Raw genomic sequence first — 13,581 nt, 5'->3', positions numbered from 1 at the left:
TTGGGCCGGCCCATGGCTCACTAGGGAGAGTGTGGTGCTGATAACACCAAGGCCCCGGATTCGGATCCCATATAGGGATGGCCGGTTTGCTCACTGGCTGAGCGTGGTGCTGACAACACCTAGTCAAGGGTTAAGATCCCCTTACCAGTCATCTTTAAAAAAAAAAAGAAAAAGAAAAAGAAACTAAATCAAATTCAGAAAGTTGGTTGGTGGAATAGGAATGAGGGGAGGTAGTTAAATAAATCAGATATTCTATTTATTTATTTATTTTTTTATAAAGATTGATTTGGGTCTTATCCATACCTCTCTAACCAACTGAGCTAACTGGCCAGCCCTCCTAATTTATTTTTATTCATTTATTGTTTCTATCTTCTAAAGTTATAAAATATTTCAAGTATGCTTAAAGAATAAAAAACAATAGAATTGATACCACATACACCTTTCAGCTTTTCAAGTCTTATGATTTTTTCATATTTGTTTTGTTTCAGACCAATTTTTTAAGACAAAACAAGACAAGTCTTTTGCAATCTGCCCCACTTACCCCCCAAACCAGAGGTAATTATCCTAAAAAAAAAATAGAGTTAACTATTGTAAATTTGTTCATAATTCCCTTATGTGTTTATACTTTTACCACATATGTATATACATATAAAAAATATATAGTATTGTTTTACATCTTAAAACTTTATGTAGATGATATCATACCATAAATAGCCTTCTGCAACATAATTTTATTGGTTATTATGATTTTGAGATTTAGCCATGTTTGTTCATTCTTGGTGTTTGGGATATATACTCCTGCCATCATGGGATGTAAAGTAGAGGAAGACAGAAAGTAAACCATAAATATTATATGTGAATTACATGGCACACTTGGAAGGAGAACATGCTAGAAAGAAAGAAAAACCGTGCAGGGCAGGTGGGCTAGGGGCCATCAAAGGGAGGAAAATCTGCAATTGTAGATCGAGCGTGTTCCAGGTACCGACAGACAAATAATAGGGTAGATTGGGGTAAGGTGGGGAGGTGCTGGTCTTGGAGGTGCTTTGTAGGCCATTGTGAGGATTTTGCTTTCACCCAAATAAAATGGGGAGCCAGTGAAGGGCTTTGAGCAGAGGAGAGATGTGAGATGACTTCCATTTTGAAATGCTGGTACCTGTAGCTCTGGTTTATTAATTTTAATTTTTGCATAGTGTTCTATTGTGGGATCATGCATTAAAGTATTTGCTCATTCTCCTGTTAGTGGACATTTAAGTTACTTCTATTTTTGTTATACACGATGCTACAGTGGACATTTTTGTGTTTGTCCCTTGGAGCACACATGAGAGAATTTTTCTAAGAGGCGCATTAGGATTGTGGGGTATTTGCCTCTCCAGCATCATTAGCTATTGCCAAACTGCCCTGCACAGAGAATTTTCCACTTTACACTGGCACCAGCGTGTACAGAAGTTTGTTTGTGACAAAGCCTCACAACACTTGAGATATCTCTTTGTGGTTTTAATTTGCATTTCCTCAATACTGATGAGGCTGAAGAAGCTTTCTCATGTTTATTTGTGGTTTGAGCTTTTCTTCTGATTGCCTCTTCATGCTCTTTGATAAATAGTCTTTTTTGATGTTGTTGTTGCTTGGCTGGTATGGGGAGTCCACCCTTGACCTGGGTGTTACCAGCACCACACTCTCCCAAGTAAGCCTCCAGCCAGCCAACTTTTATAAGTATTCTATGAAGATATTTCTCCCTTTTAAAGAATTGATTTTTAGAAGTTCGTTATATATTCTAGATACTGATGTTTTGTTGATTGTGCACAATTGTTGTTGATTACATGCAATGCAGATATCTTCTCTCCTTCTCTGACTTGCCTTCACTTTTTTTATGACATTTATTTTTGCACAGAAGTTTTTAATTTTTATGCAGTTGAATATTTGAATCCTTTTCAAGGCTTGTGCTTTTTATATCTTGTTTAAGAAACATTCCTCTATGCCAAGGTCATAACATTTTCTCATATTCATTCTTCCTTTACATTTGTTAATATGATCAGTCTGGTTAGTGTTAAGAGGTGTGGGGAAGTCTGATCTGTCCCTTTAGAGATGACTTTGCATAGTCTCAGTCAGGTTCTTTAGCGCTGATTTCGTGGTTTCTCTGTGGGCAGTGCTATTCGCCTTATTTACAGGTTCCAAGGAAAGTGTGATTAAAATGTTCAAATTCTAGAAAGACTTTTATTTAAAGGGCCTGGGGTGGGGCCCAGGACTCTGCATTTTGACTGGCAACCCAAGTGATTTTCATGAAAGAGGCCTCTTTTTAAACTACGAGATAGCTGAGGTGTCTGGAGGCTTGGGAACAAACCCACTACTTGCCAGCTGGTGATTTAGCTTCACTCTGCCTTGGTTCCTCTTTGGTAAAAGGGTTGTTGAAAGTCCCTCCCGGGAAGAATTATTCCACGGATGGTGGGTCCCATGATGAGTCCCACATGTAAAGGTTCAGCTTGGGCCTGGCATATGGCAGGCACTCAGTAAATGCTGGATCTTTGTTAACCCTGAAGGTCCCAAGCTTTGGGTTGAGCCGGCCCTGCCTCCCTCCTAGACCTGTCTCCCATCATGCTCCTCACCTTTGGCAAGTCATATAATCCCTCGGAGCCTAAATTTCATCATCTGTAAACAGGTACTAATAATCTTTGCTTGACAAGGTTGTTGCAAGGATTGGAAATGACATGTAAATGCCCAGGAACTACCCAGAATATGGTACTATTATGGGGTCTGTGCAAGCTGAGCAGTGTTGTTTTTAATTCTGGAGCCACAGTCCCATGGCCAGTCCTGGGGCATCTCCTGTGCCTCCTCCCAATGTCTATAACAATCCTGGACATACAGACTTTCATTAAGGTTTGGTAAATTAATGTTTCTTTTCATTATAGTACACAATTCTTACATTCCATCAGTGCCTCCAAAGAACCCACAAAACCAGAAATTTATTATTTTATTTAACAGGTGCTTATACAGAGCTTACAATATGTCAGGCCCTGTTCTAAGTGCTTTATGTTAACTTGTTTAATCTTCATAACACCATAGGAGGTAGATACTATTATTATTCCCATTTTATAGATGGGGAAACTGATCTAAGGAGCAGCCCTGGATTGAGTGAATTGGACGCTTTGGGTGTGCTGAATTCAGTACAGTGGGACTAGATACCTGGGAAACAGGTGATTCAAACCCTGGTCTTTCCCAGAGCATTCTGCTACAGTCGCTGCTGTTTAAGATGGTGCAGGGGGAGGGGACTTTTTGAATAGAAAATCATATATCCTTGAGGAGTATAAATAAATTTTGTATTTTGAAACCCATCCTACCGCTTCCTGCCCATTAGGATGGCTACTATCAAAAAACAAAAATAAAAGAAATCAGAAAATAACAAGTGTTGACAAGGATGTGGAGAAATTGGAACCTTTGTGCACTGTTGGTGGGAATGTAAAATGGTGCAGCCACTATGGAAAACAGTGTGGCAGCTCTTCAAAAAATTAAAAATCAAATTACTGGGCTGGCCCATGGCTCACTTGAGAGAATGTGGTGCTGATACACCAAGGCCATGGGTTTGGATCCCTATATAGGGATGGCCAATTAGCTCACTTGCGAGAGCGTGGTGCTGACAACACCAAGTCAAGGGTTGAGATCCCCTTACCGGTCATCTTTAAAAAAAAAAATCAAATTACCCATTTTACCTATTCCACTTCAGGATACATACCAAAAGGTTTGAAAGCAGGGATTCGAACAGATATTTGTACACCCATGTTTATAGCAGCAACATCATTCACAACAGCCAAAAGGTGGGGACTAGCTGGTTAGCTCTGTTAGTTAGATCCTAGTTTTATAACACCAAGGTCAAGGGTTCAGATCCCCTTACTGGCCAGCCACCAAAAACAACCAACCAAAAGAAAAAAAAAAAGGTAAAAACATGGAAGCAACCCAAGTGTCCATGACAGATGAATGGATAAGCTAAATGTGGTACATACATACAATGGAATATTACTGGGTCTTTTAAAAGAAGGAAATTCTGACATATGCTGTAATATAGATGAACCTTGAAGACATTATGCTAAGTGAAATAAGCCAGCCACTAAAAGACAAATACTGTGTGATTCCACTTACGTGAGGTACCTAGAGTGATCAAATTCATATGAAACAGAAAGTAGAGTATTTCTTGCCAGGGAATGGGGGAGGGGCAAAATGGGGAGCTAATGGACATAGAGTTTCAGTATTGCAAGATGTAGAAAGTTCTGTGGAAGGATAGTGGTGACGGCTGTGCAACAATGTGAATGTACTTAATGCCACAGAACTGTACTCCCGAGAGTGGGGTGACCACCAGGTTGCCTAAGGGTCGGTGAACTGGCTCCGGTCAGTAACGGAGCAGGTCAAACTCCAGCGCTGCTCAGTTGTGGGATGGCACCTGTGAAGAGCTACTGCACTCCAGCCTGGGCTACATAGGAGACCTCGTTTCTTTTTAAAAAAATAAAAAATGCCACAGAACTGTACTCTCGAAAATGGTTAAGATGGCAAGTTTTATGTAATATATATTTTACCACGATTAATGATGATGATAATAATAATAATAATAATAAGTTTTAAAAAGGAGGAAACACCCCCCAAAAAGAAACTACTTATGCAATGACGAAAGGATGGAGTCTAGCTCAACAGTGACTTGTCTATTCTGTTATCACTTAAACCATGCCTAGGCTTGTAGGTATGTAAAAATATTGGATAGGCTGGCTGGTTAGCTCGTGGTGCTGATAACACCAAGGTCCAGAGTTTGATTCCTACACTGCTCAGCTGGAAAAAAAAATTGGATGAATAAACGAATTTTTTTTTCTCCTGCTATAAAGAAAATGTGATGTATACATGCGGTCTCCAAAAAGTTCATGGAAATATTCATATTATCTTTTAGTTCTATTTTTCCACAAACTTTTTGAAGTACCCTAGTATACACAGTGGAATACTGCTCAGTCATAAAAAAGAATGAAGTCCTGTCATTCTCGGCAACGTGGAGGACATTATGTTAAGTGTTATTCCAGGCACAGAAATATAAACACTGCATGTCCTCACTCCCATGTGGCAGCTGAAAAAGTTGAGCTCATAGAAGTAGACAGTAGGTCTGGATGGCATGCTCATTTGGTTAGAGTGTGGTGCTGATAACACCAACATCCAGGGTTCAATCCCCGTACCGGCCAGCCGCCAAAAAAAAAAAGGTAGAGAGTAGAATTGTGGTCACCAGAATGACAAGGGTAGAGGGGAGGAGGGGACTGGAAAAGGTTGGTTAATAGATACAAACTAATGGCTAGATAGGAAGAACAAGTTCTAATGTTTTATAGTAGTGCTAGTTGACTATTGCAGAATTAATTTAATTATTAATTAAATTAATGATTTAATATACATGTTCAAATGTTCTCAACACAAAGAAATGATAAATGTTTGTGGTGAAGGATTTGCTATTCACACTGATTTGATCATTACACATTGCATACAGGTATTAAAATATCTCTCCGTACCCCATATGTACTACTCCTCCCATAGTCAAGTAGGGGGCCCTACAAGAAATAGAAAATGGTGCTGGGAGGAAGAGATAGGGAACAATGAAATAAGGTAGAGGCAAGTTGTCCAGGCCGCACTTGCACCAGCCAAGAGCTGGGCTGAAGGGCAGCTGCAGAGGCAGGAGGATGCCCTGAATGGGAAGCAGGTGGGATGTGGTACTTGGGAAATCAGTCTCTGAGTGTGTGGATGGCCCCCGCCAGCCTCCTAGGTCCTCTGAAGAAGGACTGAGATGTTCCCTGGGACCCCTCGCCCACCCCCCACAGCCAAACAGTGGCTGTGACTTTTCAACGTAACCTCCACCCCACCTCTAACTGACCCTTCCTTTCCACCTTACTGTAGCTTACCGAGCTTCTAGTCCATCTGTCCCCTCTAATCCTCTCTCCTCTAAATTATACAAAATAATCTTCCTAAAAGTCAGTTTTTATATTTTGAAAAGTCAATAATGAGCTTCATTCTCTACCTACTAAAATCTAAATTCAAATGTTTAAAGAACTCCATAAAACTCAGTCCTCGAGCAAATGACGTACAGAGTGTGCTTTCTCTCCCCGACACGTCCCCAGGAGTTTTTGGTTGTTGTTTCTGTTTTTTAAAACTTTTTATTATGGGCCGAGCCCGTGGCGCACTCGGTAGCGTGAGGCACTGGGAGCGCTCCTGCCGCGGGTTCGGATCCTATATAGGAATGACCAGTGCACTCACTGGCTGAGTGCCGGTCACGAAAAATGACACACACACACACACAAAAAAAACCTTTTTATTATGGAAAAATATAAGCATATACAAAAGTAGAGAACACACTGAATTCCTCTGTATCTCTCCAGTAGCTTCAGCAGTTGTCAACATACAGTCAGTCCTGTTGCATCTGGACCCCCCAAACTCCCTGACCCTACTACACATTACCTTTTTTTTTTTTGACTCATGGGCTTTAAAAAATCTTTGCTTTTTCTGATTTTCAAATAATGTTTCTTATAAAAATTTCAAAAGTGAGCTGGCCAGTTAGCTCAGTTGGTAAGAGCATGGTGTTGTAACACCAAGGTCAGGGGTTCGGATCCCTGTACCTACCAGCAGCCAAAAGAAAAAAAAAAAAATTCCAACATTGTAAATGTTTAGAACAAAGCTTCACACAATCAGTGTTCATATTTTGGTGTAGGTTCTTTCAGATTTTGTGCAATGTGTATATTAACATATGAACTAATTAATATTTTCACAATATTAATAACTGCATTTAATCTGTTTTGCAAATTGCTTTTTCCATTTAACAATATATCTTGGACAATTTCCACATTAGTTTATGCAGACCTATCTGCTCTTTTTAACAGCTGGGGTGTGTTACAGCATATGCTCTGCCATAATCTCTTCAACCAGTCCCTGTTGGTGGACAGTTGAGTGAGCAGTTTCCATCTTTTCACTACTTCACACAAGGTTACAGTGTATGTGCTTTTACATACTGTTTCCTGCACTCACACAAGTATTTCTATAGGAAAGAATCTCAGAAGTGAAATTGCTTGGTCCACAGGTAAAGGCAACTTAAGTCTAAATGGAGGCTGTACGATGTATGTAAAATGTATGAAAAGTGTATAAAAGCACTTCTTTTGCCACATTCCTCGGTGTAATTAATCTATCTAATCTTTGCCAATCTGATAAACTAAAACTATACTTTGTAATTACAATTTGAATTTGTCTAATTCTTTGTGAGTTTGAGCTTCTTTCCATTTATTCACCAGACGTCAGAACTCTAGGGCGTGCAGAAGACACTGTCACTGGCAGAGGAAACTGTGGAGGGAGAGTCTGAGCATGGAGAGATGGGCAGGAGAGGTGGCCATCTCAAGATGGCCAGGTGCCCTGAGCATCAGGCTGGCAGGGCGGATCACACTGCAAGATAGAAGGAGCAGCTGGAGGGTCAAACCAATGACTGGAATGGGCTTTTTAAAAACCAAAGAGTGACTGGGTCAAATTCCCTGGCTTCAGACTTGCTGTCCTTTATTAGAGATCCTGAAAGTCCTGAGCCACTCTATACCTTCATTTCTGGGAGGAACCCGGCTTAGACAAGCCACCTTCCCCCGACCCCAGCTTTCCACCTTCAAAAGCACCAAGGCAGGGCCGGCCCATGGCTCACTTGGGAGAGTGTGGTGCTGACAACACCAAGTCAAGGGCTAAGATCCCCTTGCTGGTCATCTTTAAGGAAAAAAAAAAAAAAAAAAAAAAGCACCAACACTCACAAAGGGTTCCAGGCACAGACGGCAGACTTTGGGCTCATTGGAAGACTGAGACACTTTAATTATTAGTAGAAGAAATTTTTGTAAAACTGTAATACTTGAATTCCATACTGCTCAGTGTGTACAGCAATTAATATTAACCAAAATTATTCCCTGCATAAGACCTGAGTTCAGAAAATTCAGCATATTTAGCCACTACATTTGTTCATTCATTCATTCAATCAATCCAGAAATGAATGTTTCCTAAATATTTCCTGAGTGTTGCCAGGAATTGTTGCTAGATGCAGATGATGACAGAAACATGGGAGACTTGGTCTGGGGGGAAAACGACTTTTTTGTTTCAAAATGAACTGTCAATATCATCTTTATAAAAAGACGCAAAAACAGAACCGACAAAGAGAGTGAGCAAGTGAGCAAGCCAGAAAGATAACCTGGTAAACACTAAATGCAGAAGAATAAACAATATATGCAAAAACTTATTTCTGCATGTTTAAAGATTACAAAGGAGAAAGCATGAAAGTGTAGAGAAGGAACAGCTTGTTAGAAAGTAAGCTGCAAATGTGTATGAACTATAATGAAAAAACATGTTTTAAAACAAGACTCGCCTCCTAATTTAGTTATAATATACGGGAATCATGAGCAATTTAAAATATTTTATCAAAATGCATAAACTGAATCTAATCATGAGGAAACATCAGACAAACTCAAACTAAAGGAAACTCTACAAAACAACTGGCCCGACATCTTTAAAAACATCAACATTATAAATACTAGGAAAGACTGAGGAACTCTTTCAGATTAAAGGAAATTAAGAAAACAAGAGTAGTAAGTGCAACACGTGATTTTGGATCGGCTCCTGGTCTGGGAAAGAAAAAGCTATAAAGGCCTTTATTGGGACAATTAGTGAAATTTGAATATGAATTTCAGATTAGATAAGAGCAATTTAACAGTGTCAAATTTTCTGAATTTGATGATAGTACTGTGATTGTTTAAGAGCATGTCCTTGATGTTAGCAGTGAAGATGGAAGTATGTAGGGTAAAAGTCTACAATCTGTTCTCAAACAGTTCATTAAAAAGATAACAATGTTGGATCCCCGTACCGGCCAGCTGCCAAAAAAACCCAAAAAACAGAAAAAGATAATGGTATATGCGAGTATTGTGCATGAAATGATAAAAGTAAATGTGGCAAAAATACAAATAATTGGTGACTCTAGGTGAGGAGTGTGTGGGAGTTCATGTAATTGTTTTTGCAACTTTTCTGTAAATTTGACATGTGTTCCAACATAAAAAGTTAGAAAGCCTTTTAGGATATGTAAGGGAGTGCCGGGGGTGATTGTTTAGAGGGGATTTATCATGCTGTTTGGGAAGAGAGGGCCAACCAGGCCAGGAGAGCAGTACTGGATGCCTGAATACGCCCTGAAAGTGCTACACTGATGTCCCTTGCTTCTGGAATGGGCCTCTTAGAAAACAGTACTGATGGCTGAGCTCCAGAGAAATCAGTTTTGGGTACAAGGGTTCACCTTGCACCTTTGCCCAAATTTGCCCCTAAAAAACAAATAATATGAGTTCCTGGCAGCAATGCCCAGCCTAGCTAGCCCACCTCTGTTACAGGCTATACCTTCTCACTTTACCTTTCTTTTTTTTTTTTTTCTTCTTGGTTCTTCCTGGTGAGGCCAAGAATGCTCTGAAGGTTCCATAGATTAGAGTTAATCATTTGCATAACACAACCTGGGCCACCCTGTTCTTCAGGTTAGAAAGCAACCTTCCTTTTCCTGCTAGGCCTCTGAGAGGACAAGTTAAGGGTCTTTTGAAGCTGTCCCAGGTGCTGCAGATGGGGGTTTGCCTGTCAGCCCAGCCAGAGGGGAGCTGGAGCACAGAGTCTGGGAGGGGCTGGGAGAGTGTGTGACTATGAGGCCGGCAAATGGGGCTGGGCCTAGTCAGAGGCAGGGGTGGTGGACTGGCTGGTGAACTTGTGACAGGTGCTCTTGATTGTTAAGTGCTGACCTATGAAGTTGGGGTAACACCTTCAAATTTCACAAAATTTTTGTTGTAAGTTGAACATGACTGTTTTGTGGCAGAACTTGATAGGATACAAGAATGTTTTTTCCTTGTGTTCTATACGGACTTGCCGAGGAGACCACAGTTCTTGGCATTGGCTCACAAAAGGGAACTACAGTCACTGAAAAGTATCCATTGGGTGGTTCCTGACCTCAAGGAGCTCAGAGAACAAGAAAGGTTGATGGGTTACAACAATACAGTGTGTCAAAGCACAGAAAGAGCAATTAGCTAGTGCCTAGACAATATGTACTTGGAATTAACACTTTTTTGTTGATTTTTAAGAAAAGCTTTGCTCTTGTTGAGTGCATAAAGAAAAGAGGGGAAAAAAGCTTAACGGCAAATCCATCAAAAAAAGTCAAAAGACAAGTGATAAAGTGGGGAAAAAACATTTCCACATGTGTGAACTAAAGGGCTAAGTCAATGTAAGAAAAAAACCCCTACTACCTATCAGAAAATGAGGTCAGTGATACTTGAGTAGACAGTTCAATGAAAAGGAAATGCAAATGGCCCTTGAACACATGAAAAGGTGCACAACTTCACTCGTAATAAGAGAAATGCAAATTGAAATTTCAATGTGATACCATTTCACATTGGCCAAGAACAAGAGGGGTAACACTGCTGGGAGGGCTGGGAACAGTTCTCCCCATCTGAGGGGAGGGTGAGGGAAAGTGCAACATGCCAGGCAAGTTGGCCTTGGCTGTCAAAATGAAAAATGTACGTCCTATGACCCAACGATTCCACTGCTAGGAATTTTTCCTACAGACACACTTAAAATTTGCAAAATGTCACACTGTTAAGTGAAAAAAGCAAGCTATAAAACAGTGTATATCATATGCTATCAATTCAGTTTATATATAAAATCAAGTGCCTATATAACTTTTAAAACTTTTCCCCTATGGCGGGGTACTTCGTTTCCATATTTTAATATTGTAATGCTGTGATAGACACTTTTGGTGCATGAATTTTTGTCCACATCTTGGATTATTTCCCTCATCCTCACAACAGCCCTATGAGGTAGGGATAAACACCCCCATTTTGTACTTCAGGTAAGAAGTTTAATGGAGGTGAAGTGACTCATCCCGTCCCGGGCACATAGCTGGAATGGTGAGATGAGACTCAGATCTGCTTGGTTCCTGAGCCCTTGCTTTAGAGGCCTCTCATGTACTGGGGGCATTTTTAAGGCTCTTGCTAAACCTTGCCAAATACTCTCAAGAAACCCAATATCAGTTTATACTCTTTATACTCCCACTGAGAGTGTCAAGCTCATCTCACCCAGACCAGTGTGGGGAATGGCAGTATTTTCATTTTGCTAATCTTGTTACTGGACAACAGGGGTCCATTCCTCGGAGAGGGCAACCAAGATCAGGGTAGAAGGAAAAGTCCTTATTACTTGCAAGTAAGGAGAACACTGGGCATAGCTCCCAAAGCAGTGTCTCCCCGAACAAGAGAAAAGGGTCGTCTTATATAGCCAAGGTTCTCGCCTAACTTCCCACCCAAGTTCTCATCGAGGGCATTGCACGTAAATGCAGGATACAAGCTTGTTGAACTTGGATTGGTTCACTATGGGACATAGTTCATTGGTCAGTTCTGAAGCCAAATTTGCATTTGGATCCAGAAAGGAATGTGGTCTTTGGGCAACAGTGGGTCCTCAGGAAGTTGTCACATGGGCCAAGCCTTGTGCCCCCAGCTAATACAGGTTACAGTCCATAGGTGGAGAACTGAGACTTTCTGTAGTGGCTGACACATGACATTTAAAACAGGGACAGGTAGGTGTGGAGGTCCTGGCTCCTCCTTGGGCAGCGGTTCAACAAGGTTTATCTCTGGGGTTCATATTCTAGTTTCAGCTGATATATTTTGAGGGCAGTCTAGTATTTTGTGGTTCATGACTTCCTGCCGCCTCCTGCAACAACAGAAACTTGGAACAAAGGGTAATGACTGGTTCACTTCCTGTTCTGGACCTTTTATCAGGTGAGCACCTGGGCATTTAGGAGACCGTTGTTAACAATCTGGGAGGGAAAAAAATAGCCTCTCATAGTTTAAATTATCATGGCTTCAATAATTAGTAAATCTGAACATTTTTCACACATTTATTAGCTATTCGTACTTTTTTTAAAAAATTGTTCATGTTGGACTATAAGTATATATATATATATATATATATATTTTTTTTTTGTCTTTTTCGTGACCAGCACTCAGCCAGTGAGTGCACCGGCCATTCCTATATAGGATCCGAACCCGCGGCGGGAGCGTCGCCGCACTCCCAGCGCTGCACTCTCCTGAGTGCGCCATGGGCTTGGCCCTATAAGTATATTTTTAAAGTATATAAAGCATTCTTAATAATGTGACCCGTCGATTCTTATCAAGTCTCCATAAAGACACTGGCTCATGTGGGCAAAAGCATCAGCTCAGGCAATCAGATGGTTTGTTGCGACTCCAGGGTTCCTGGCTTTGTGCTGGAGACCGGCCTCCGGGAGGCCTCGGTGCATTCAGACCGAGCAACGTGACAGCAAGGCGTTGGGTGTGGCGCCTCAACAGAAACAGCACTAATCCACACCCTCCGTGTACTATTTCCCGATAAGAGTGACAAACGCCTGTGGGCACCATCACTGGAATGACCCTTTCCTTCTGCTCCATTGTTATGGCCTCGGGGCTCGCTGGCTGGGACACCAGGTGGCCGGCACAGCCTGCTGCGCTCAGGGTTCTGTGCGCCGGACAGCGGCCCTTCAGCAAGGTGCAGTCTTTCAGAAATGGTCTCATTTACTCGCTGTCAAGACATCCGCGACCTATTCTTGAATTCACACAAAATTTAAAAAAACACCAACAGCCCGGCTAATTTAGCAACTTTCGAGATGCAGCTGGTGCTCCTTTGCTGACCCCAAAGACCTGGCCTTCCAGTTCCCGCTCTCGCCTGTATTCTGCAGATCCAGGCCCACTGTGACAGCTGAGTGAGCCGGCACCGTGGGATGCAGACAGACAAAGGTGCAGAGCATTGGTGGCCTGCTGGTGGGGGATAGCAAGAGAGGGTACGTGGAGGGCGCACAGTGGGCGCAGGACTTACGCCTACGAGGAGCCCCTGCTCCAGCAGCTGCCTGGGGGATGCAGTTGCTGTCCTTGCTCATTCAGTCTGTCCCTATAAAATAATTTTTGTATGAATTGAGTCTTTTGTAGGCCCCAAACTGATACTTCCAGTGTCCTGGCAGCCTAGATTAGAGGTGGTTGGGCCTCAGGCCTCTCCAAGGCCTGTCCTGGGAGGGTTTTTTTCTCTGTTGCTGCTAGTAGCACCTTCTCTTTCTCGCATCCATTAAGCACTAGGACTCCTTCCTTCTGTGTTTGAGCCCACTTTGCCCTCCTTGGCCTCCTGGGTCTTTGGTGGTGTCAGCTTCCTCTCCCGCCAATGGCCTTGCACCTCGGAGCCTGGGAGAAGTCCTGGGCTCCTCTGTCCACAGGTGCTTCTGTCCACAGGTGCTGTTTGGCCAGTGCTGGCCTGGACTCCTGTACAGCCCAACCCCACCACCCTCACAGAGCCAGCAGTGGCTTCCGGCCTGGACTTTGAGTTCAGACCTCATTGAGGGGCAAGCAGAAAGTAATGATGAAGAGTCTGGCTGGGAATTCTGATCAACCACCAACTGCTCACTACCTCAGGGCCACAGTTTCCTGGTCTGTAAAATGGTGGATGATAGTATTTAAAGAGGATGGTTGTGAGGATCAAATGAGCAGATTCAGGGAAATCACTTAGCATTGTAAG

The sequence above is a fragment of the Cynocephalus volans genome, chromosome 7 (genome assembly GCF_027409185.1).
Source record: "Cynocephalus volans isolate mCynVol1 chromosome 7, mCynVol1.pri, whole genome shotgun sequence".
Lineage (NCBI taxonomy): Eukaryota > Metazoa > Chordata > Mammalia > Dermoptera > Cynocephalidae > Cynocephalus > Cynocephalus volans.
This window is presented reverse-complemented; position numbering follows the sequence as displayed.